We start from the raw sequence: 26,965 nt of genomic DNA on the forward strand, positions 1-26,965 counted from the left end.
CGCAGCCCACTCCTGTGGCAAACAGGCAGCAACCAAAAAGGCATGATTCACACTTTGCATTTCTTCCCTCCAACATACCTAGTGACTACACTTTATGTACTTCTCAACTTGATTGTATCTGAACATAATGTTTGCCCTCCTCAAACAAAACATGTTAGAAAGTCTTCCATTGTATGCTTGCCCCTAAAAAATTGGTGGAATCTATCACTAATGTGACAAGCAGTTTGATGGATGTGCAAGAAGATAGCTGGTTAACAGAATGCTTGCTTGTGAAAGAAAGAAAGCTATGGGATCTTTTTGCTCGGTAAATACACGATAGAGGAGAGAATTATAAATTAATCCAAATTGAAATAAACATTAAAAGTGAGAGTCCCAGGCCCCAAAGTAGCAGTCCCCAAAATGCCCTTTCCTCATCCCGTCACACTCTGGACCTCTCAGTTCCTTCCAAATCAATCCAGGGGACGGCAGGGCTGTCCCACCTGAGATGACTCTCGCACCCATGATAAGCAATGCTACATTCTCCATCTCTTGTTGCTGTGAAAACCTTGGGCCTGTAAGTGCCTTCCCTGTGTCCCCTGAAGGAGCCTGGTGCTGCTATTTTGTCCATCAGAGCACCTGGATTAAAACCAATGGCACTTTATTGTTGTTCATTTTCCTTAAGGCTCTTCCTCAATGGACCTTCTCCAGATTCCCAGGCTGTTATACATTATTTTGTTGTTTCAACTGCCTTTTGCTCATAACATTCTTCCTGTGCTTATCTCATTGCAATGGACTAATTTGTGTATGAGATTCACTCCCCAACAATCATGGAATGAATCATTTAATCAATGAATGTGTGAAGGTGAGCAGTAATGAGGCCAATGAAACTGGAAAAACAGTGTAGTGGGAAGTTTTACCTTAATTATTTTTTGGAAGCTAACCATATCCCCACCCAAACCCCATAAAACACAATTTTCAATGCCTTTTCACTCTTGGCTAGAAAATGCCAGTATGGCTTCAAGTCAAACTGTGCAGGAGTCTGCTCTTTGGAACTTGGCTTTTGTAAAGATAATCATATCTTATAAAACAGTAATATGCAAATTAACCATCACTCCGCGACAAAAATGGCGGCGCCCATGGCCACAAGATGGCGGCGCCCAGTCCTCTCATCCCTGCCGGAGTCCCCCAGTCCGCCCAGCCTTCGCAATGCAGGTTGTCCAGCTCGGAGGCGCCTGTGCCCCCACACCAAGATCGCTCAGCGGTGTCAGCCTGGGCTGGGGTCTCAGCCTGCGAGGGCACGCACCCCAACGGCACGATCCCCCTCCCAGCGGCCATAGCCTAGGCTGAGTCTAAGCCTGCGAGAGAGGCGCGCACCCCCATGGCGCGAACCCCTCCCAGCGGCCTTAGCCTGGGCTGAGTCTAAGCCTGAAAGGGCTTAAATCCCAATTGCACGATCCCCCTCCCAGCGGCCATAGCCTGGGATGGGGTCTCAGTGCGAGGGGCGCGCACCCCCATAGCGCGATCCCCTCCCAGCAGCCATAGCCTGGGCTGAGTCTAAGCCTGCGAGGGGCGTACACCCCCACAGCACATCCCCCTCCCAGCAGCCATAGCCTGGGCTGGGGTCTCAGTGCGAGGGGCGCGCACCCCCACAGCATGATCCCCCTCCCAGCAGCCATAGCCTGGGCTGGGGTCTCAGCGTGCGAGGGCCGCGCACCCCCACAGCGCGATTCCCCTCCCAGCAGCCATAGCCTGGGCTGGGGTCTCAGTGCGAGGGGCGCGCACCCCCACAGCACGATCCCCCTCCCCGCAGCCATAGCCTGGGCTGGGGTCTCAGTGGGAGGGGCGCGCACCCCCACAGCACGATCCCCCTCCCAGCAGCCAAAGCCTGGGGTCTCAGCGTGCGAGGGGCGCGCACCCCCACAGCCCGATCCCCCTCCCAGCAGCCATAGCCTGGGCTGGGGTCTCAGCGTGGGAGGGGCGCGCACCCCCACAGCCCGATCCCCCTCCCAGCAGCCATAGCCTGGGCTGGGGTCTCAGCGTGGGAGGGGCGCGCACCCCCACAGCCCGATCCCCCTCTCAGCAGCCATAGCCTGGGCTGGGGTCTCAGTGCGAGGGGCGCGCACCCCCACAGCGCGAACCCCCTCCCCGCAGCCATAGCCTTGGCTGGGGTCTCAGTGGGAGGGGCGCGCACCCCCACAACGCGATCCCCCTCCCAGCAGCCATAGCCTGGGCTGGGGTCTCAGTGGGAGGGGCGCGCACCCTCACAGCGCGATGCCCCTCCCAGCAGCCAAAGCCTGGGGTCTCAGCATGCCAGGGGCGCGCACCCCCACAGCCCGATCCCCCTCCCAGCAGCCAAAGCCTGGGGTCTCAGCATGCGAGGGGCGCGCACCCCCACAACGCGATCTCCCTCCCCGCAGCCATAGCCTGGGCTGGGGTCTCAGTGGGAGGGGCGCGCACCCCCACAGCCCGATCCCCTCCCAGCAGCCAAAGCCTGGGGTCTCAGCGTGCGAGGGGCACGCACCCCCACAGCCCGATCCCTCTCCCAGCAGCCATAGCCTGGGATGAGTCTAAGCCTGCAAGGGGCGTACACCCCCACAACGCGATCCCCCTCCCAGCAGCCATAGCCTGGGCTGGGGTCTCAGTGCGAGGGGCACGCACCCCCACAGCGCGATCCCCCTCCCAGCAGCCATAGACTTATCTGGGGTCTCAGAGTTTGAGGGACGTGCACCCCCAAGGCGCTATCCCCCTTTCAGTGGCCGTAGCCTGGGCTGAGCCTAAGCCTAAGCCTGTGATGGGCGTTCACCCCAACAGCCTTAGCATGGGCTGGAGTCTCAGCATGTGAGGGGCGTGCACCCCCACGGCCTGATCCCCCTCCTAGCAGCCATAGCCTGTGCTGAGTCTAAACCTGCGAGGGGCACACACCCCCATGGCACGATCCCCCTCCCAGTGGCGGCAGCCTGTGGTCTCAACCACTGAGTCACACCAGCCAGGCAGATATGGAGAAGTCTTAAATGTTACTTTTTTTGTTACATATATTTTATTGATTTTTTACAGAGAGGAAGGGAAAGGGCTAGAGAGCTAGAAACATATATGAGAGAGAGACATTGATCAGCTGCCTCCTGCACACTCCCCACTGGGTATGTGCCCCTAACCAAGGTACATGTCCTTGACCAGAATCGAACCTGGGACCCTTGAGTCTGCAGGCCGATGCTCCATCCACTGAGCCAAACCAATTAGGGCTGTCCAATATATTAAAGAAAAAACCCTATATAATAAAGAGGGAATATGCAGGGGAGGGCATTTGGGGGTGACCGGGTTGTCAGGGGAGGGCAGTTGGGGATGATTGGGCTGGCAGGGGAACAGTTAGGCATCGATCAGGCTTGCAGGGGAGTGGTTAGGGGGTGATCAGGTTTGCAGGCAGAAGCGGTTAGGGGCAATTAGGCAGGCAGGCAAGCAGTTGGGAGCCAGCACTTCCAGATTGTGAAAGGGATGTCTGACTGCCTGTTTAGGCCCGATCTCTGGATCGGGCCTAAACAGGCAGTCAGACATTCCCCGAGGGATCCCAGATTGGAGAGGGTGCAGGTTGGGCTGAAGGACACCCCCTCCCACAGTGCACGAATTTCGTGCACCGGGCCTCTAGTATAAGATAAAGTTCAATTGGCTTGGCACTCAATACTTCCAGATCTATGGAGAACAACAGAATCAGCGAGATAAAAGAAAGTCTTTTTTTTTTTTGGGGGGGGGGGAGTGTCTTCATTCTCATGGCTTAGAATACTAGTACACTAAGACAATCATATTATCAATTCACATACGTTGAGTGAATGAATGGAAATATTTCTGAATTGATGAACCTAAATAGTTATTCTAAAAATGAACACACTGCCCCCTTCTTCATTACCCCTGACAGGACCATTTTATTGTGTGTGTGTTTTTCTTTCTTTCTGTAGACCCAAAGAACTGAGACTAAGGAAAGTTTGCTTCGCTTTTGGCTTATAAGCATACATATCGGTAAGATTTTGAAGTTAAAAAGGATAAAACTAAACTTCCAAGTAGATAAATTTGGCAGAGTTTAAATTGGGTAGAAGATGGAAGGGAAATCCTGCCATCTTAAAGGGACACAGACACACACACACACACACACACACACACACACACACACACACCTTCCTTCTCATTAACCTGCTAATAGCACTAGAAGTTTACATTAAATATCCAGTGATTTTCCTTTAGGGTCTTTATTTTGTAACATGAATTAAATGATATATTCTTTCCAAAGGTGGAATGGAACACAAGAATTTTGGTGATGGAAAGGGAGGGCAGAGGCCTTCTGAGCATGTAGCTCCCCAGAGAAGACACGTGCACAGCCCCCACACACCCTAACATCTACACTAGATTGAGTAACTCTCTTTCCAGATACTGTGCTCAGCTCTGAAGTGTTAACACATTGGATTCCCTCAGCAACACCATGAGGGAGACATTATTGTCATGTACACATCATAAAGGAGGAAACAGAGACCAAAAGAGGTGAATTCCCAACAAAGCTACTAAGTGAAAAACCTGGGAGTTGAACCCAGGCAATCAGCACACATACTTTACCAGAATAAATGCTGAGATAGGAACTTCTGCCACACCCTTGTCAGCAAGAAAATAGCCCATCCCTGATTCCAAGGATAGATTCAGAAAACCCACGAGTAAATCATAAACATCTCAATACATACATGCCTACATACATACACATGCAGACTTTCCACCTAGATCCTCTCCTTCCAACATAGTTTTGTCTGTTTATGCCAACCTCCAACCCTGCAGAAAATGCTCCAATTTAAGGGTTTAGATTCTCAAAATACAAATAGGCATACACAGTAGAAAGGTTAGTTAATATATATTCTAATAAATACAGAATGACAGGAGCCCCAGAGCTCAAGAGCGCTGATTCTGGGAGGTCTCTGAGGCTTTAGTTAGTGAGGAAATCACTAGGCCATTCTTTAGGAGCTTCCACTAACCATCTAGACTTCACTTTCATAATACATAAAGTGAACTGCTGAGTAAGTGTCTTCATTTTCCTAAAATCCTCACTTTTTTATATTTTAAATTTAAATTAGGTGAAAATCAGATGAAATGCTGAATGATAAAATGATAGTTATAATATATTTTAATAATCATCAAACTATTGTGATTTATCAAAAGACAATGCATGTTCATGCCTGGCCAGCATAGCTCAGTGATTGAGCATCAACCTATGAACCAGGAGGTCACAGTTCAATTCCCAGTCAGGGCACATTACTGGGTTGTGGGCTTTATCCCCATTGTGGGGAGTGCAGAAAGCAGCCAATTAATTATTCTCTCTCATCATTGAGGTTTATATCTTTCACTCCCTCTCCCTTTTTCTCTGAAATCAATCCATAATAGTAAAAGCGCAAAATGCTAATTAGACCAGGCCACCTAAAGACCTTCCAGATGTCCTTCCGGATGACCTTCTGGATGAAGTCAGGGCTGTGAGGGTCGAGCCCCTTGCATGAATTTCATGCATCAGGCCTCTAGTAAAAAAATAAAAAGACAATGTATGTTCAGAAGTTTTTATTGTTGCTTTAAATACACTGTTTCTTGAAATATTGTTGCTTCTTTTGTTAAAAATTCTGTATTTCCTTTGATGTTAATATTCTGTATTGTCCTGAAAGATCCAATAAAGTTTCAGCTTCTTGTTGACATGCCTCAGGTATCCCTGGTTTCCTTAAGAACAGTTGAGATCACAGAGCTAAATTTCTATTGTAGAATACACTGCTCACCAAATGTTAGTAGATACATAAAAGTGATTAGTAAGGATAAACTATGTATGTCAGATGGAGCATCTGTGTTCATTGTGAGCTAAATAAATTGTTCATTTAATAAATTCCGGGCTTCCTATGTGCTAGGCAAAGGCAGTGAAGATTGGGGGACACACATTCTTTGCTCTCACAGAGCTTATATTTTACTAAGAGGAGCAGAAAATAAACACAAATATAAACAATATTATTCTTAGGAATCAAAGAGAGCCACACAGACCTAAAACAAGGTGAATTAATAGACAGTAGCGGATATTGTTTTAGATGAGAGATTATAATTGGTTTCAGTGGATCTGAGCTGATACCAACTGATGGGAAAAAAAAAAAAGGCGAGAAGGTGAAGACAGGAAGTGGTCAGGTCTGTAGGGTGTTAGGGTCTTATATGGCATAGTAAGACATGTGACTTTCATTCTAAGGGAAGTCTGAGAATTTTAAGCTGTAGAATGAGATAATCTGAGTACTATCTTTAAACATTGAATTTTCCCTTCCGCCTCTCCAAAAATCTATGGAAATATATTGTCCTGCTCCAAAATTTTCTTGAATTTCAGCGTTGGTTTTGTCATCATTTCTGTATGTTAGAATCATATTACCTTATATGAAATCTCATTGTCACACTAAAGTTTATTCAGTGGTACACCCAAAATGATAAATTTGAATAAATCATTGAATGAGGATGATTCCAGTGAAGATTTTGAGGGGGAAAAAAGAGAAATTTACATTACAACAATGCTGGCACATCCAATTCATTCCCCACCTTAATTCTTAAAATATATGTCAGCAATCTCAGCACCATCATATTCTTTGATCTGGTCTTATCCTCCTTCTATTCTGCTAGATTTTCCATTTTAATTACAGTTCTTTCCCTCTAAAGTTTAAAACAATGGCTCCAAATACTCTCTACATCATGTGGCAGTTCAGCACTCTTTTTTATTCCCTTTCCCGAAATTAGATACTCAATCCTATAATGCTTAATAATCTAAGGCAGGCATCCTCAAACTACGGCCTGCGGGCCACATGTGGGTGTTTTTGACGTTTGTTTTTTTACTTCAAAATAAGATATGTGCAGTGTGCATAGGAATTTGTTCATAGTTTTTTTTAAACTATAGTCTGGCCCTCCAACGGTCTGAAGGACAGTGAACTGGTCCCCTGTTTAAAAAGTTTGAGGACCCCTGATCTAAGGGATACATCTTATTGACTCATTATCAATAGAAGGTGTTTTTATTTATTTTTTTCTGTGAAAAGAGTTTTCATGGATTTCCCTCTTCTTTGGAAGTTTCTTGTCAACATTTTCTGTGGTGCCTTTTATTTAAGACCTTAGTTGGGGACAAACTGTCACTATTTTGGTTTTTCACTTTTCTTTGTTAGACTCTCTTTTATGATCACCTAGAATAAAATACAATGGAAAGCTGAGTGAAAGGATCTTTCCAAATTAACTGAATGTAAAGCAAAATAGGCAAATAATCCAGCTCCTTTACTGACATTTTCTCTTTTACAACAAATGATAATGAGCATCCCTCCCCCAGCCTTGTTTAGAGGACATGCTGTTTCATTATAGTTTTAGTGTTTGACAAAGCAGGGCTACACTTAAATTATGCTCTTCCAAAACAACATGTGTATTCTGCCTGAATCCCAGAAGGCTTTAGGGTTCACCATTTACAAATTTTGGCTTTGTCTAACTGTTATTTACTTTGTACATCATAGGTGAAAAGTGCAGAAACCAAAGAACAAGTTCGGGAACATTTTCTAGGGGATATATAAAATTGCATATTCTCCAAATTTAACAGAGTAGGGAAGTGATACCTATTTTCCTTCAATCTAGTGTTTAATCCAGTAACTACATGTCTAAGATTTGGAAATGTGTGAAGATATAAGAACTTACCATTAAAAATGGTTTAGTATCTGAAGAATATACCTTCATACAGATATAAAAAGAGAGTACTAAATCTTTATATAAATTGTTTTCATTCAGACCTTGATTGACATTAGGGAATTTCTCATCTCTAGTCGGCCTCTCTCTGCCTTCTTCCTCTTCCATAGCCTCTTTAGTTTATTGTCCTTTGGATTTTCAGAAATGGAATTCAACTAGCTTATTTCATCTAATGTTCTCCTTCATAAAACAGGGAACAAAATTCTTTCAGGTGTGGAAAGTCTGAGTCTTCTCCAAAGACACAGAAGTTCTTCTCTAGAAATGGCAGCAACTTTTAAAAATTTTATTTATTTATTTATTCATTTATTTTTCTTTACTGATTAAGGTATTACATATGTGTCCTTATCCCCCCATTGCCTCCCCACCCCCCATGCCCTCACCCCCTGTGTCCATTGGTTAGGTCCATGGTCGGCAAACTGCGGCTCGCGAGCCACATGTGCCTCTTTGGCCCCTTGAGTGTGGCTCTTCCACAAAATACCAAGGCCGGAGTGAGTCTGTTTTGAAGAACTGGCATTAGAAGAAGTTTAAGTTTAAAAAATTTGGCTCTCAAAAGAAATTTCAATCATTGTACTGTTGATATTTGGCTCTGTTGACTAATGAGTTTGCCGACCACTGGGTTAATCTTATATGCATGCATACAAGTCTTTTGGTTGATCTCTTTCCCTTACCCCCACCCTCCCCTACCTTCCCACTGAGGTTTGATGGTCTGATCGATGCTTCTCTGTCTCTGGATCTGTTTTTGTTCATCAGTTTATGCTGTTCATTCAATTCCACAAATGGGTGAGATCATGTGATATTTATCTTTCTCTGACTTGCTTATTTCGCTTAGCATAATGCTCTCTAGTTTCATCCATGCTGTTGCAAATGGCAAGAGTTCTTTTTCACTGCAGCATAGTATTCCATTGTGTAGATGTACCACAATTTTTTAATCCAGTCATCAGCTGATGGGCACTTAGGCTGTTTCCAAATCTTAGCTATGGTAAATTGTGCTGCTATGAACATAGGGTGCATATATCCTTTCTGATTGGTGTTTCTAGTTTCTTGGAATATATTCCTAGAGGTGGGATCACTGGGTCAAATGGGAGTTCCATTTTTAGTTTTTTCAGGAAATTTTTATTATGTTTTTATTTATTTTCTTTTTTTCCACCACCATTTACCCCCCTTACACCCCTCTTATAACTCCACCTATCTCCCCTCCCCAGCTCCCTGCAATCACCACACACTTTCATTTTATGGAATACTGTGTAGGTTTGTATGGTGTACCATAAATGCATGCAGAAACAGTTGATACTCTAGGACATATTGAGGGATAAGGAGAAATACTGATGATCTCTCAGAAACATCAAGAAATGGTGTATTGAGCCTTTGACCTTATTCCTATTGACCTTCTGTGCTTACAACAAAAACACCATAAGACTTACTGCCAATGAGGGTCTTGCTGTGCACCTGGTCCCATGGTGGTATTCTCAGGTTCCTAGATTTAGAAAGTCAGCATATGCAAATTACACAAATTAGCAACAGAGAATTATTTACAAATAGGCAATTTTAAAGGACAATATTACCCCTTGACAGAATTGGTGTCCTCTCTCTGGGCTTATGGGAAGAATTTAGGGTTACAGCATGTATACTTCTATAGTAATAGCATCTGGCTGCCTTTGATAGCACCATGCCCCACCTCCTTCCTAAATGTGGTATCAGTAATTTGAAGTGGAGCACTGCATTTTACGCTAGAGTCTGTGACAGAAATCAATGTAATTTCAGTGTTCTACCATGCTGGCTCTCTTCTACTTTGGTTCCATTTCCTCTTACATGTGAACTTCTCATCTGATGGTTTGCCTGCCTTGGAATCAGTCACCTGCGGCAGCTTTGATTGCATTCTTTATGCTGTCTCTTCCTCTATGCAGCCTTACAGATGCATGCTTCATGTCTAAGTGTTTCCTCAGGCCTTAGTTCTCTTCTTTAGCCTGTACCTGGTACTGCTTTAAAATAGCTGGAGTTGAGAGGAACCTACCTGTATACAGACAAGGTGTCCTTAATAACTGGAAGAGTTAGTTGACCCAACACTAACACCTCTATTTAACCAAGCATGCCAACACTATTTAGATCAGATCAACATTTATTGCAAATATATAAGCAGATTTTCTGACTGGTTATTCTGAAGCAAAGGCATTTGGAGAAAAATTGAGAGTTTATAATAATACAATTCCAAATTATCTGCATATGTGTGTGTATACATACCCACACATTTTGATTGGAACATGACACTGATAACCTATAAGTTTGTTTTTAAAAAAGGAAAATAGTATTCAGTAGCAGGAAAATATTAATGTCATCTTGTATATCATACTAGAGGCCCAGTGCACGAAATTCGTGCACGGGGGGTGGGGGATGTCCCTCAGCCCAGCTTGCACCCACTCCAATCTGGGACCCCTTGAGAGATGTCCGACTGCCTATTTAGGCCTGATACCACCAGACATCTCTCTGACAATCCAGGACTGCTGGTTCCCAACTGCTTGCCTGCCTGCCTTCCTGATTGCCCCTAACCGCTTCTGCCTGCCAGCCTGATCACCTGCTAACCACTCCCATGCCAGCCTGATTGATGTCTAACTGCTCCCCTGCCAGCCTGTTTGCCCCCAACTTCCCTCCTCTGCCGGCCTGGTCACCCCTAACTGTCCTCCTCTGCAGGGTTGATAGCCTTCAACTGCCCTCCCTTGCAGGCCTGGTCCCTCTCAACTGCCTTCCCTTGCAGGCCTGGTCCCTCCCAACTGCCCTCCCCTGCTGGCCATCTTGTGGTGGCCATCTTGTGCCCACATGGGGGCAGGATCTTTGACCACATAGGGGCAGCTATCTTGATCTTATGTGTTGGAGTGATGGTCAATCTGCATATTACTCTTTTATTAGATAGGATAGAGGCCTGGTGCACAGGTGGGGACCAGCTGGTTTTCCCTGAAGGGTGTCCTGGATCAGGGTGGGGTTCCCTTGGGGCATGGAGAGGCCTGGGCAAGGGGTCTGTGGTGGTTTGCAGGCCAGCCACGCCCCTGGCGACCCAAGCAGAGGCCCTAGTATCTGGAATTTATTTACCTTCTACAATTGAAACTTTGTAGCCTGGAGCGGAGCCAAGCCTCCTGCTCAATCCGTGGCTACTGCCATTTCTGTTTGGATTTGTTTATCTTCTATAATTGAAACTTTGTATCCTTGAGTGGAGGCCTGGGCCCGCCAGAGTGTGTGGAAAGCTTGGCTTCCTCTGTTGCCAGGGAAACCCAAGCCTCCCTTCTGGTAGCCATCTTGGTTGGGGTTAATTTGCATACTCACCCTGATTGGCTGGTGGGCGTGGCTTATGTAGCAGAGTGATGGTTAATTTGCATATTGCTCTTTTATTAGAGAGGATTCCTATCTAATAAAAGAGCAATATGCAAATTAACTGTCACTCCGCGACAAAACTGGTGGTGCACATAGCCACAAGATGGCGATGCCCAGTCCTTTCAGCCCCACTGGAGTCCCCCAGTCTCAGGGAAGGCTACTGCTGAGAATAAGCGGCCTGGCAGAATGTTGCCCAGAGGCTTTCCTGACCCTTTATAAAAAACAAAACCAAATTCACTTCTCACGGCGCTATCCCCCTCCCAGCGGTGGCAGCCTGGGCTGGGGTCTCTGCCTGGGAGGGGCGCGCAACCCCACGGCATGATCCTCCTCCTAGTGGCGCTGACCTGGGCTGGGGTTTCAGCCTGGGAAGGGCGTGCACCCCCATGGCGTGATCCCCTCCCAGTGGTGGCAGCCTGGGGTCTCAACCACTGAGTCACACTAGCCAGGCAGATATGGAGGAATCTTAAAAGTTGTTTTTTTAAAAATATATTTTATTGATTTTTTAAAGAGATGAAGGGAAAGGGATAGAGAGCTAGAAACATCTATGAGAGAGAAACATTGATCAGCTGCCTTCTGCACACTCCCCACTGGGTATGTGCCCCCAACCAAGGTACATGCCCTTGACCAGAATTAAACCTGGGACCCTTGAGTCTGCAGGCCGATGCTCCATCCACTGAGCCAAACCAGTTAAGGCTGTCCAATATGTTAAGGAAAAAACCCTATCTAATAAAGATGGAATATGCAGGGTAGGACATTTGGGGGTGACCGGGTTGTCAGGGGAGGGCAGTTGGGGACGATCGGGCTGGCAGGGGAGCAGTTAGGTGTTGATCAGGCTGGCAGGGGAGTGGTTAGGGGCAATCAGGCAGGCAGGCGAGCAGTTGGGAGCCAGCAGTCCCGGATGTAAAAGGGATGTCCGACTGCCTGTTTAGGCCCGATCCTGATCGGGCCTAAACAGGCAGTCGGACATCCCCCTAGGGGTCCCAGATTGGAGAGGGTGCAGGTTTGGCTGAGAAACACTCACTCCCCAGTGTATGAATTTCATGCAACGGGCCTCTAGTCTATATATATAAAGAGCCAGGTTCGCAATATCCTAAAGGACCGAAGGCTCGACTGAATGCCAGGCTGCATGCACAGCAGGTGAGCAGGCTGAACTGCTGACCTCTCAGAGAGAGAGAGAGAGGCAGGGCTGATCAGCAGCAGCTGGGGCTGCTGGAGAGTCCCGGAGAGAGAAGCAGGATGATCAGTGACTGCTTATCAGACCCTGCTTCTCTCTCTGGGCCTCACCAGCAGCCAAGCCTCTATCTCTCTACCAGAGGTCAGCAGTTCAGCCCGCTTGCCAACAGCCTGTGGTGGCTGCTGATAAGCCCCGCCCCTATGATCAGGCCCAGAGATAGGCCCGGAGATGCTGACTGACACAGAAACTGACCAATCAGAACCAAATCTGGGTGAATTGCAAGGAGCCAATGGCTGCCTAAGAGGCAGGGCTTCTGATGTTGACTGGCATAGAAACCGACCAATCAGAACCTAATCTGGGTGAACTGCAAAGGCAGAACCTAAGGTGGAGGCTGAGGAGGGGTTTTAAGAGCAACAGCTATTTGGTGTAAAGTGTAGGAAGTGATTCAATTTTTTAATGCCCGGTTTGGCAGTATAATGCATATGGCTGGCTATCAGTCCAGATAAATGGATTATGTGTTTTCGTCTGCCAAGAGCATCTCCTCCTGCTGAAAAAGGCTTTCCCCCATTTAAGCAATCCTATTCTATATAATCTATCTATACTACTAAAAGGGTAATATGCTAATTAGACTGCATCAATTGGCCATCTTCCAGACATTTGACTTCCTTCTGGTCAAAGCCATGGTGGTGGGGGCTGAGGCAGAGACAGTTAGGGTTGATCAGGCCTGCAGGGGAGGGCAGTTGGGGGCAAGATCAGGCCTGCAGGGCAGGGCAGTTGGGGGTGATCAGGCAGGCGGAGGCAGTTAGGGGCTATCAGACTGGCAGGCAGAGAGGTTAGGGGTGATCAGGCAGGCAGGGGGGCAAAGTAGGGGCAATCAGGCCAGCAGGGGGGCAAGGTAGGTGTGATCAGGCTGGCAGGCAGAGGGGTTAGGGGTTATCAGGCAGGCAGGCAGGAGAGTGGTTAGGAGCCAGTTGTCCCGGCTTGCTGGTTTAGGCCTGATCCCAGGGATCCCAGATTTGAGAGGGTGCATGCTGGGTTGAGGAACCTCCCCCTCTGTGCACGAATTTCATGCACTGGGCCTCTAGTCTGTATATATAAAAGCATAAGCATCTGGACAACCGTATGACTGAACAACTGGTCGACCAGTCGCTATAACACGCACTGACCACCAGGGGGCAGACGCTCAATGCAGGAGATGCCCCTGGTGGCCAGTGCACTCTCATAGTGGGAGTGCCGCTCAGCTGACAGACAGGTGCCAGATGCCAGGCTCAAGGCTGGCAAGTGCAACTGCGATAACACCAGCCTCTTCTGCCTCTGTGGCAGCACTACCGAGCCTGTCCCAGGCTTGGCCTCCTCCCTGGCTGCCCACATCTTCATGCACTACTATATCCCTTGGAGGATGTCGGACTGCTGGTTTGGGTCTTGGTCAGGCTGACGTACCCCATCAGTGCACAAATCCATGCACTGGGCCTCTAGTAAAAGTATAATAATTTTTGAACCTAGGAAGACTTTCATATTCATTTCCCTCATTAAATGAGTAAACAAAATAAGCACTCTCCCATGATGGTTTTTCCCTTCACCCTATCCTGTGACAAAAGCAAGTTTCCCGGATTTTGACCCATATGTCTCTAGCACTGGACATCTTTTTTGCCAGCTGCCCATTTTTTTATGCATGTCTTTTTTTCCTCTCTCTAGGACACTACTTTCTTTAAGGCAAGCAGCACATTTAAAGCACAATATATGCTATACAGCATATGCCATATCAGAGTTCTCTTCCATGAATTATTTTTCATTGTTAATGAATCCAGTACTATGTGCCTGGCATTATTTCCATTGCTTGAGTTATAGCAATGAAGATTACAGACTATGTCCCTGTCTTGTGGAATTGACAGTCTGGTGGGGAAATACATAACAAGTAGATCACTTTTGTTGAAATGCTAAATGAACTTCAACCTCAAAACCATCATCTCTCTCCCTGTTTTTTTTCTTAATATAAAGACCCACGTTTTAAACACTCCATGAGTCATTTTTATCTGGATGTTTTTCCATCATCTTGAACACAGTATGCCTCCTCTGAATTTTGTAACTTCTTTTGGCATAGTCTCCCACTTTCAATTTTCCTATTTCAATTACTAGCAGTATTTTTGACAAATGATACATTATTTTTTACTTTCTTTATTATAACTCTAACCAAGAAAAGCAACATTCTTATCAGAAATATCATTATATGTTCCCTTTGTCTTTATGCCCACAGATACTCTCTGGTCAGTGTTCTAATAACTTTAGTTCTACCTCTGTTTTCTCTACTTCCATTTGATTTGCACTTGTCTAGTTAACAACTTTATTCTTATTATAAATCATTGGCTTTGTTAAATAGCATTAATACTTATAATATCATTACTGATCCTATAATCACTCCTCGTTTTAGAGAAGGCTGTTGGGAGAGGTCATAGCTCAGCAGAATCCAAAAGGCTAATAAGAACTAGAATCTCGACAGGTACTAAATTATTGTGCAAAGCTGGGAGGATGGTACTTTTAATAGGAGGCAGGGTTCCCATGAAGAGAAAAGGGTATATTTGACTACCTAGAGGCACTTGAAATTGAAGTCATGGTGACATTTAAAGGAATTTGAACAATTCATACTGGGGAAAGCCAGGGTCAGATAAGGTCTAACAAGGTATCTCCTGCTAAGAGTCTGGCTTTTATTTTGCAGGCACTGGAAAGTGAAAGATGCATTTTCAGAGAGTTAAACATGTGATTGGATTGGAAACCTTTAAAATGATCATTTTGGCAGGTTTCTTTGAGTGCTTCAGTTCAAATTGTTTATTTCTCTGTTAGGATCAGATCTGCTAAAATATGAGGACTAGGTCTTACTCAATTCTGAATCCTAATGGGCAGCAGAGTGTCAATAATGGACACACACCCATGTTAATTAATCATGGAATATAACAGAAAGTCTCTTCCAGCTATTTGTCCTGTTCTAAAATCATCAACAGTACAAATATTCTCTCTCTAGCTAAACAGACTACTAAGTTTTTAAAAGATAGCTGTCATGCCATGTTTTATTATTACATCAAAAATATTTTTGAGGGCGTATTTTGTACTAGTGTGTTCTAGGAGCTGGAGTCAGCCGGCTGAGGGAGAAGGAGCTCTCCTCTCTATTGGGTTACACATGACGTCACGCAGGAAGCCCTCTGTCTTGAGACATTGGCAGATTCTATCATTCCCCAGGAAAATAACTTAGCAGCCATTCTCACAGAAAATACGGGCAGATTTTCTACACGAAAACGTGTCATTGTTGATAGAACTGGGTCTAGAGAATCTTTGCCACATATGTTTGTCCTTCTGGAGGCCTGGGATGCCTTTTTTCCTGGTTGTGCACATTATTTAAATTAGTTTGTCATTGAATGTGCTAATTTTGATGTAGTTTAAAATAACATGATGGATCTTGAAAAGCAGAGCTCTGATTTGTTTCCATAATTAAATACGTGGCATCTGTTTCTTCTGCAAATATTGTGCTAACCTAATACCCAAGCAGGGAAGGAGAAATACAGCAACTTCTGTTTAGAACTGTGACTCTTAAGAGCATCAATTAATAATTCATTTATTATATCAGAGTAAAGCTTGTTCCAATGAATTATTAATGCATAACTGTATTTTGTGTTGATATGAAAAACCTGTCTTCAGCAATTATAAAATGTCACAGTCCCGTTGTAAGTTACAGTGGAAGGCCACATGGGGCTAAAGCTCCTATAGTAATATATATTCAGCTTTGCCATCATTGGGGAACTTTTATTAAACAGTTAATTCTGTGTGACAATGTACAAGAAAATCACATAAAGCTGATGTCTGTGATCTCAAGTGTTAATCTTCAAATAGTCCCTGAGATTTGCTCTTAATCAACAAGCACTTCCTGCATCCCATGACAGGTATGCACTGGACTTCCCATAGAAACACAGATCGACACCAAGTTGCCTTAATCCACAGGAGGGAAATGAAGAGCGTTTAGTATCACAGAATTGTGGGACCGCTGTTGACCTCTATGCCTTCTCAGCCTCGCTCACCTGGTGGTAGTGTCCCTCCCTGGGAGCAGGAAGGCCTGGAGAAGCCCTCCCTGAGGGAGCTGTGACACCTGCCACACCGCAGGTATTTCATAGGCTTCTCCTCTCAGCTGTGCTTTGTCTTTATTCACCACAAGGTATGAGACCACCATGCTCATTCTATCAACCCACCAAGTCATAGGCAGGTACGCAAGAGGCTTTCAACTACTCAGGACAACTGGAACCATTGGACTAACCCCACAACGCTCAAGCCTGGACTGTCTCTAAAAGGCAGCCAGTTCCAGCTGAACTTCCCCACTCTATGTGATATTAATATGCTCACATGTGGCATTCTATAGCCTCTTATTTTTTGGTTTTGCTTACAAGACAAGCATTGGGGTAAAATAAGATGAAACCCAATCATTTTAAAAGAGAAGCTTAAGGTTTCCATGTTTCCTATGTATGGTAACTGAGAAGAGGTCTAAGCACAGACAGGAGTTGGGGCGGGTAGAGTTAAGTAGTCTAAGTGTTGGGAAGAGCAGGGAAGGCATGGAGATGAGTCAGCCAGGGTGTGTCCAGCAAGAAGCCCTTGGCTTGTTGGAGAGCACAAAGCATGTGTAGGAGAGCAGTAGGAAATGAGACTAAGGGTTAATCCGATGCCAGAGAAGAGATACATATATGGGCTTTATCATTGCGAGAAAGAGTGGAGAAAGACTTGACTAAGAGGAGAAGAAAGAGGACCCAGACAGCAGGTCAAAAGCAGCATCTGGAGAGGTCTGAAGAGAAGAGAGAGAGTGTGGCACAGCAGCGTGTGTGGGGCTGATGGACGAGACTGTTCTCTACTGTGACAGAAAAATGAAATAAGTGAGACAGAAAAGCATTTAATTTAGATAAGAAATCCTTGACTCTCCAATGCTGAACATAGGCCATTAAACTTATAACTCAGAGACAACAATACCTTCTCAAGGTCTTTCCTCATTTCTAGTAAAAATGTCAGGGGAAGATAGGCAAACAGGCTTATACAGTCTGGATGGGTGATTTTAAGACAGGGCTTGCAAGGTTGGCATGGGCAGATCTATAGAAGAGTTTTGGATTTGTGGGCACAAGGGGAGTTGTCAACGTGAATATTGATTGTTAGCCTTAGTGAGTGCACTAAGTTACTGAGTCACAGTGTGTTTTCCAGGAATGAGTATTTCCTGGAGGAAGTATCTGAGCACTGTTTGCCTTATCCTGGTATTGGTTAGAACACAAGCAGGAGAAATATTCTTTATCCCCGAACTATTAAGCATGGGAACAGGAAGTATCTTGTTTCCATTTCTCATTGAACTTTGAATGGGTTTTAGTCATATGGACCACAAAGAGTAAAAAAAAAACACAAAAAAACACACTCATAGACACAGACAACAGTGTGGTGATTACTGATTACCAGAGGGAAAAGAGGGTGGGGGGAGGTAAAAGAAGAAAAGGGATAGATAAATGGTGATGGAAGGAAACTTGAGTCAAGGTGATGAACATCTATAATGGTATGCTAATTAGACTGGACAGCCGAACAGCCTTCTGGACATCATTCAGACATCCTTCTGGATGAAGCTGCTGGGGCAAGGGCCAAGGCAAAGGCAGTTAGGGGCGATCAGGCAGGCAGGCAGAGTGGTTAGGGGCAATGAAGCAGGCAGGTGAGTGGTTAAGGGCAATAAGGCGGGTAGACAGAGTGGTTAGGGGTGATCAGGCAGGCAGGTGAGTGGTTAGGGGCGATTAAGCAGGCAGGCAGAAGCAGTTAGGGGTGATCAGGCAGGCATGCAGAGTGGCTAGGGGAGATCAGGCAGTCAGGCAGAAGAGGTTAGGGGTGATCAGGCAGGCAGGCAGAGTGGTTAGGAGTCAGCAGTCCTGGATTGCAAGAGGGATGTCCAACTGCCTGAGGGGTCCCAAATTGCAAGAGGGTGCAGGCCAGGCTGAGGAATACTGTCTCCCCCCCCCCCCCCCGCCCTCCCGCACAAATTTCATACACCGGGCCTCTGGTACAATATAATATACAAGATGTTATATTTTAGAATTGTACACCTGAAACCTATATAATTTTATTAACCAATATCACCCCAGTAAATTCAATAAAACTTAAAAAAATTAATGATATGAACCTCTATGGCAAAGGACCACTGATGACTCAAAAATGCACATTCTCCTTTCCTGATTTTATTTCTAGTCCCTATCTGTTATTTCTTGGAGCTCACCAATGTTTCTCTTTCCCTCTTAGGTGATGTAATGATGGTTTCCAATGTGTTGATGGAGGTTGCTTCCTAGTCAAGATTCCATCTGCCTTTCCTGTGTTGGAGAAGAGCCACAGGCAGAACCACCATGGCTACTGGCTCATCAATATCAGCCTCGGACCTCTAAAGCCCCAGCCTTCACACATTTATCTCTTCCTGTTCTGTGTCAATTTCAGCAGTGGGGAATGCCCTGGAGCTGGAATAGACACAAGATCCAAATGAATCAATGTCCTATAAGCCATGTGCTATGCCTTCAAGCAAGGTGGAGCAATTATCACCCAACACGGTGCCCCTGCTGGCCCTCAAGGACAAACAGGAGAAGCAAATCCATCACAGCCATCCGTGTAAGATTCATTTGTGACGGCAGTGGCTCTTCTGCACAGGCACCACTGACTGGGGCTCTGCACACTCCTCAGCATTCCTTCAGGACTGGCAGCCTGCACAAAGGGGAGGGAGAAGACAAGGACCTGGGCTGGTGCGTTTAAATGTAAACGGAGATAGGGACAACACTGCTCGTCAGGGGTGAAGGAGAAGCTCTGCGGTGAGAACATCGCATGGGCATTTTTAGATACTGTAAATCCGTTACCTCAGCCTGGCACTGATAATCAAAATATGTACATGTGCGTGTGCACATTCCCACAATACACACAAAGAATTATTAGCTTGGCATCCTGTCAAGTGTTTAATTAGTCTCTGTTGAGGGACAGAGAGGGGGAAATGTAGCTATATCCTCTAGGAGACCTTATTCTGTGGTGCAGACAGAGAAGTAAACAATAATTATAACAGCAGTGATCAAATCAGCAGAAATAGAGGAGGGGAGTGCGAGGCACCTAAAGGACGCGTCAGCATGTCTGGAGGTGCAGGAAAGCTCCCTTACTTCCAGGTAAGCCTGAGCTGAGTTTTGAAAAACAGGCAGCAAGGAAGGGGGAGAGGAGCACAGTCCAGACACAAAGAATTGTGTGTTTAGAGAGAATGTTGCATTTGGCGAAGTGTGATGACTCATTGTGCGCTAAGCCTGGGGTCTGAGGAGGTCCAGGGAGGATAGATAAAATTATAGAGGGAGGTAGAGATGGATGCTGATGAACCTTCCACAGAGCCACAGCGAAGGGTTGCACCCCATCTGGTTCCAGGAGAACCAGGGAAGAGTTTTGTGCAGCAGCGACTGGCCAAGAGCCAACTGTCCCAACTGAGTAGAGGTTCTAGATACAGTTTGTTTTTTAAGTACTGAAAAGCATTTATGGAATGATGTCTAAAGAGTGATGTGTACTTTATTCTTCCTAATGAATTATGTTGGTTCCCTGATACTTTATTTCCCTTTTATCCGAATTCTGGCCATTCTAAGTTTGATGTGGTTCACCACTGTCTTGAGTTGTGATTTTTCCGCTGCCTTCTCCCTACTAGCATGTAAGCGCCATAAAAATATTGATACTGAAAGGAATTTAGAGACAAAACGAGCAGGTTTAGGGAGTCTCAGAGATAAATAGGGTCCATGGGAGAGGAGTACACATGTAAAGGACAGAAATAGCTCCAAGACGCCAAAATGCTTATCTTACTTGTACAGAGGAAAGAGAAAGGCCGCAGGATAAGTGGGGAGGAAGGCATACATTCCCAGAGGATAAAGACAAGTCACAAGATATCGGGAAGAAGGAAACATTTTCACAGAGGACAGAGGAATGTTGCGAGATAAGGGGAGAGGCAAAGGGGGCACCACGTGGGCTTTGAGCTTTGAAACTGACACTGTGTAGCAGAGTGACCAATGAGGAAAGCACAGGGGTCCTAAATTAAGGACGGTCCAATTAGATAGGGCCAATATTAAGCACCATGAACAGGCAGGATCAAACAAAGAACTACAGCATCTATAAACAGGAGACAAAGGGATGAGACAGATTTCAGATTTTTGGATTTTAGATTTTTTCCCATTAGAGAGAGAGAGGGAGAGAGAGAGCAGTCTTTTCCCATTTGGGGACCCCCTGACCCGAAGACATTTGTATATACTTCCAATAAACTTCTGCATTTTTATTAAAGAAATCTGTTAGTCCACAAATTTATTCTTCATCTTCGTCAAACAAGAACGGAGGTCCCAGAGGTTTCCACACTCTGCTTTCTACCACTTCCCTAATCTACCACCACTGGATTTCATGGAACCCACTTATGTCTGCTCCTTTGATGGTAATGTATAAAGCAGGGTACATTTTTTCAATCCATTGAGGTTTTGCTTCTCAGCAATTGTCATCAATTTGTCTCAAATAAACTCATAACATTATCTATAGGTTTGAATGTTTCTAACATTGAGAAGGTCCTCCAAAATATCTCTTTAAAAAAGCTAGATATTAAAATCTATGAGGTGACACTTAGAAAATATAGAAAATTATAAAGCAGAAAAATTACAATCACCATTCAGATAATAATTGTGAGCACTTAAGCAAAAATTTCTTCTGACTTATGTATGTTTTTCTTGAGCATGTGCAGAAATACAGGGTTAAATATGTTTGTATTAAGTTAGGATCATGCCACTTTTTTTCCTCAAAAGTATTTTTCAGTGAATGTCTTAAGGAGAAAGTTAAATATGGTAATATAGGCAAGTGCTATAATAGAGATAGACTGGGGGCTATAACAATGTGTGAGACACTTTTATACTTTGCTGGTTGAAAAGGGTAAATGAAACCTTATTAGAATTCTAATAGATTATTAGAAATTGTCAAAGTAAAACATAGGGGAGAACACAGGACAATTGAGACGATCCAACTCGAGGAACAGAAAGATAAAAGAATGAGGAAGAAAGATCAGAGCCTCAGAAATCTTTGGGACCATCACGTGAAAAAATACATATATAATGGAGTCCTAGATAGAGAAGAGAAAGATATTGAAAAAAAAATATGGTAGTAATCTTTCCAAATTTGATGTAAAGACTAATTTTACATCTGAGACATTCAAAACACTCAATGTAAGGTAAATTCAAAGATATTCATGCCTAGACATATAATAATACAACTGTTGAGGAACATATATAGAAAATCATTAAAGCAAAAAGAGAGAAGTTTTTTTGTTTGTTTGTTTTTTAGTTCATGTGTAGGGAATACTCAGTAAGATTTGCAGCTGATTTTGCATCAGGAAGAGAAGGAGGCCAAAAGGACAGTGAGATTATATATTCAAAGTGCTGAAAGAAAAAGAATGTCAACTAACACTTCTAGATCCATCAAAACTATCTTCTGAAAATGGGAAATAAATTAAAGCCTTGATAGATTTAAAAACAACTGAGAAAATCTGTCACTTGGAAAACTTTTACAAGGAATAATAAAGGGAATCCTTCTTGAAAAAAATGAAAGGACAGTAGACAGTATTTAAAATGACAAAAATAAATAAAGAACACTAGAAAAGTGAACTGCATATGCAAATATGTAACAGCATGTACACACTTTAGTTTCACTTTTTTATCCTATCTGATTTAAAATAAAACTCCATTAAGCAATAATTACAAACTATGATGGTTAAATTGTACCTACCAACTAGGCTATGGTACTCACTAAGTATTACTGTGAAGGTGCTCTTTAGATATGATTATCTCCTATAGTCAGTTGAACTTAAGTAGGATATTAAGGAGTGAGGATATTATCCTATATAATAAAACCCTAATATGCAAATAGACCGAATGGTGGAATAACTGGTCGCTATTATGTGCACTGACCAGCAGGGGGCAGACACTCAATGCAGGAGCTGCCCCCTGGTGGTCAGTGCACTCCCACAGGGGGAGCACCGCTCAGCCAGAAGCCAGGCTCATGGCTGGCGAGCACATTGGCGGTGGCAGGAGCCTCTCCTGCCTCTGCGGCAATGCTAAGGACCAGCAGGCAGACATCCCCCGAGGTGTCCTGGACTAAGAGAGGGCACAGAACGGGCTGAGGGACTCCCTCCCCCGCCCCCCGCCAAGTTCATGAATGCCGTGCACCAGGCCTCTAGTCTTCTATAATGTGAATGAGCCTCATCTAATCAGTTGAAGGCCATGAGAGCAAAACCTGAAGAAATTCTGTTACCAGTTTGTAACATAGAAGCCCCACCTTTGTCAGCTGCCTGCCATCTGTACTACAGATTTCACACTCGAGTTTAGCATCAGCTCCTTCTGGGTTTCCAGCCTGATGGTCTGCCCCGTGGATTTCTCACTTGCAATGCATCCAAAATTGTGTGAAGCAGTTTCTTAAAGAATACATAACCTGTGGGTTCTGTTTCTCTTGTGAGTTATGGCTGCTATAGGAGCATGATGCATACAGATATATAGTCAGTTCTCATTACTCACCACAGATATGTTCTATTATGTCACTGTAAACACTGAATTAGTAAATACTGAACCATGGCTCTAGGGGAAGTTATATATTTTCATATACTTAATCACTCATGTGGATTATCATCTTAAATCCTAAAATAACTCATATGGGTAGAATCAATTTTAATTTATAAAAGAGAACATGAGGTTTAGAAGTGTTAAATGATTTACCTGACATCTCCCCATGAATAGGTGCTAGAGTTAGGATTCAAAGCCCATCCAACTGTCCATGGAGGTGGAACACCTTGCAGTGCACAGCTCTGCTCTCCACCCCTCCAACCTCCCTTTAGTTGTCTTGTACCAGAGCTACAACAAGAAGTCAGAGAAGTACCTTGTTTCACCTCAGTTGGGAAGGTACAGGTTGGGCGAGCCAAATATTTTGCCATCATGTGCCTGTCCCAAAATAAATGCAAAAGTGTCACCAGTATTAATTTTGGAGTATATACACACACACTGTCTATTAGCGAGTAGGGTAATTTGCAAAATAGAAGTTATGACTAATGAGGATTGACTAACTTGTGTACTAATAAGCACAAAAACAGTGGAAGAAATATAACTATATAGGAGTAAAATATTTGTATACTTCTGAAATTATGTTGGTATTAATGCAAACTAGATAGTTCTAAATTAAGATGTTAACTGTAATATCCTGGGAAATTACTAAAAATAATTAAACAACAAAAAACATTAAAATAATGACAAGGTAATTAAAATGATGCAATATTATGTAACAAAAAAAAGAGATAGAAGTGGAAGAATAGAGTAACAACAAAAAACAGCATCAAACATACAGAAAACAAATACCTAACACCAGGAAAACATAAATCCTGCCTTATCAATAATTACATTAAATGTAAATATATCAATCATTCCAATTAAAAGACACATATTGGATGAATGGATTAAAAAGTAGAGAAAACTTGATCCAACCTACATATTTTCTACAAGTAACACACTCTAGAAAGCAAATAACTTGAAAATAAAGGGAGAAATGAAAAATATCTCATGTGAACTGTATCAGAAAAAAAAAAAATCTTAAAACCAAACTTATTATTAGAGAAGAATCTATATAAATAAAAGGCTAATATGCAAAGTTTCCCCTAGGGAGTTTGACTGGGAGACAAGGGGTTCAACCTGGAGACTGGGAGTTCAATTGTTTGCTATGGCATGCACTGACCACTAGGGGGTGGTGCAGAATGAGGGAAGGCCCCAATCGGCCCTGATCACCGGCCAGGCCTAGGGATCCTACTGGTGCATAAATTTCATGCACCGGGCCTCTAGTTCTAATTATAATGAACAACCTGTCAATTTTTCATGAAAATATAGCAATGTAAACACAAATGTCCCTACAAGAATGCCCCAAAATACATGGAACAGAAACAGACATAATTGGAGAAATAGAAAATTCAACAATAATAATTAGAGACTCAATACCCTACTGAAGAAATGAGCACTTTCTACCCACTAGGATGGAAGAAATTAAAAAGTATAGTCAGTGACACCCTGGCCAGTGTGGCTCAATTGGTTGGAGCATCATCCTGTTCACCAAAGGTATTAGGTTTGATTCTCAGACAGGACACATACCTAGGTTGCATTTTGATCCCCTGTGTGGGAAGCACCCAAGTGATGTTTCTCTTTCACATCAATGGTTCTCTCTCTTTCTCCCTTCCTCTCTCTCTCTCTAAAAAAAAAATAAAAATCAGTTAAAAAATATAGTCAATGTTGGTTAAGATGTAAAGAAATGGTACCCATCCTGGCTGGCGTGGCTCAGTGGTTGAACTTCAACCAATGAACCAGGAGGTCGCTGTTCAATTCCAGGTCAGGGCACATCCCCCGTGTGTGTGTTGAGGGGGGGGGAGGGAGAGGGGTGGTGGTGGTGGGATGTGTGCAGGAGGCAGCTGATCAATGATTCTCTTTCATCACTGATATTTCTACCTCTCCCTTTCTTCCTCTCTGAAATCAGTAAAAATGTATTTTCAAAAAAATAGGAAATGTGACCCAGAATTTCCACTACTAGACTTTATCAAAAGAAATGAAAGCAAATATTCACTCAAAACTTGTAAATGTATATTTTTAGCAATCCAAGTGCCCATGAACTGATGAATGGATAAAACAAAATGTGATATATCCATACATGGAATATTTTTCAGCCAGAAAAAGGAATAAAGTACTGCAGATGCCCTAGATAAACATAAAGAGCATTATACTAAGTGTAAGAACCCAGGAATTAAAGCACATATTATATTACTTTATTCATAAGACATTTTTACAGCAATAAAATCTATGGAGTTAAAAGTAAGTTAGTGGGCTTTACAGCTGGAGGAGAATAGTGGGGAGAAGCAGTGACAGTTTAAGGGTCCAGGACATATTTTTGAGATGATGGAAATACTCTGAAATTGACTGTGGTGATGATGGTTGCAAATATCTGTGAATATGCTATAAATACATTAAATTATATACTTTAAAAAGATGACTTGTATGGTATGTGAACTCCATAGCAATGAAATTATTACATAGAAATTGATACATTGTAGGTTTGTTTTTTAATTTACATATTTAAAAGATAGTTAGAGCCCACTACGTTCCATGTACTTTCTCAACACTGGCAATAACAGCGTGAACAGAACTGGCCGAGCGCAACCCCATTGCAGCTGCCCCTGTTTCTGTTTCTGCAGCCTCAGTCGACGTCCCCCTCAGCCACTGACTGAGCACCAGCCATACATCTGCCTTAGTAGAGATCAAGGCCATGGCTTATGTCCTGAGAACAGCTAATCTTTCAGAGCGAGAGACAAATGAATGGTGAGGAGGAGCCCCAGGGGAGGACTGAGCCAGTTAGAAAATGTCAGATCACAGAGGTTCCAGAAGCCCTCCTGAGGGTCCTGCCCAGGCTGCCTCTGGCTGGAGGCTGGGTGCAGGCCATTGGAGGAGGAGCTTGGGCAGGCAGGGCAGAGGTGGGAGCAGGAAGAGATGCTTAGACATCTCAGTGCCTACCTTTAAGAAAGCTGATAGAGGATTGGTGGGAAAGCTTTTGTTTGCTTCTCCCTGTCCCTTTCACCTGCCTCCCCACCCTTCTGTTGCCTAGGAGCCCCAGTGGCAGCAGTGAGCCCTGCTTGAGGGTCAGGAAAAAACAAAACAAAACAAAAAAAAACCCTCCCAAATGACAGGGAAAGTAGAAATGAGAATAGCCTGGGACAGAGGGAAACCTGGGAAGAGAATTTCTCAGTATATTAATAAGCATCCACTACATTGAATCCAGTAGAATTCAAAACCTGGGAGACTAGGTGGGCCACCCAAAGCTTACCAGCTGTTAAAGAATAATCCCTGGGAGTTTTTTAAATTCATGTCAGAGTATTTTTATCATTATGTTTCTCTAATATACTTTTTATTGTTGATAGTATTACAGATATCTCCCATTTCCTCCCCTGCTTTACCCCTCTCCACTCAGTCCCTACCCACCCTCCCATGTCCTTACTACCTTATTGCCCATGCCCATGGCCTATGCCTATCTATAGATATAAAAAGGCAGTGTCCGTCATGACCAGGACAACCAAAGGACCAACCGGTCGCCTCCCCCCAGCCTATAGGGAACTGGCAAGCTGCTGCAGGTAGCAAGCAGCGAGCGGCTCACGCTGGGACAGCCCCTACCTTCCCCCTGCTGGTGGCACAACAGAGCCCGTGCCAGGCACAGGCAAGAGAGGTGAATCCCACACCCTGTGAGGTTCTCAGACTCCCGAGCCAGCATCGAGGCCGCAGATGCCAGCGCTTTGTTATCCAACACAACTCCACGGCCCTGGCGCTGCCTCGGCAGAAGTTTTGCCCACCTCACTTATCAGGCCACTTTCTCCATCTACTCTTGCCACCTGCTGCCCACTCGCTGCTCAGACACCCGAGCCATGGACTCGCTGCGGGGCGGGCTCAGACGCTCCTTCCCACTCCCAAGGGTCTGATGGCCTCGGCAGCACCTGAGCCCGTGACCTGCCCGTGGGAGGGTGGGTCTGGGCCAGGGATCCACAGCCCCTCCTCCACAATGTCCCAGCAGTGGGGGAGGGAGCAGCCTCCCTCCTTTCCAGGCCCCATCCCAGCA

The sequence above is a fragment of the Cnephaeus nilssonii genome (assembly GCF_951640355.1).
Source record: "Cnephaeus nilssonii genome assembly, chromosome: 10".
NCBI lineage: Eukaryota > Metazoa > Chordata > Mammalia > Chiroptera > Vespertilionidae > Cnephaeus > Cnephaeus nilssonii.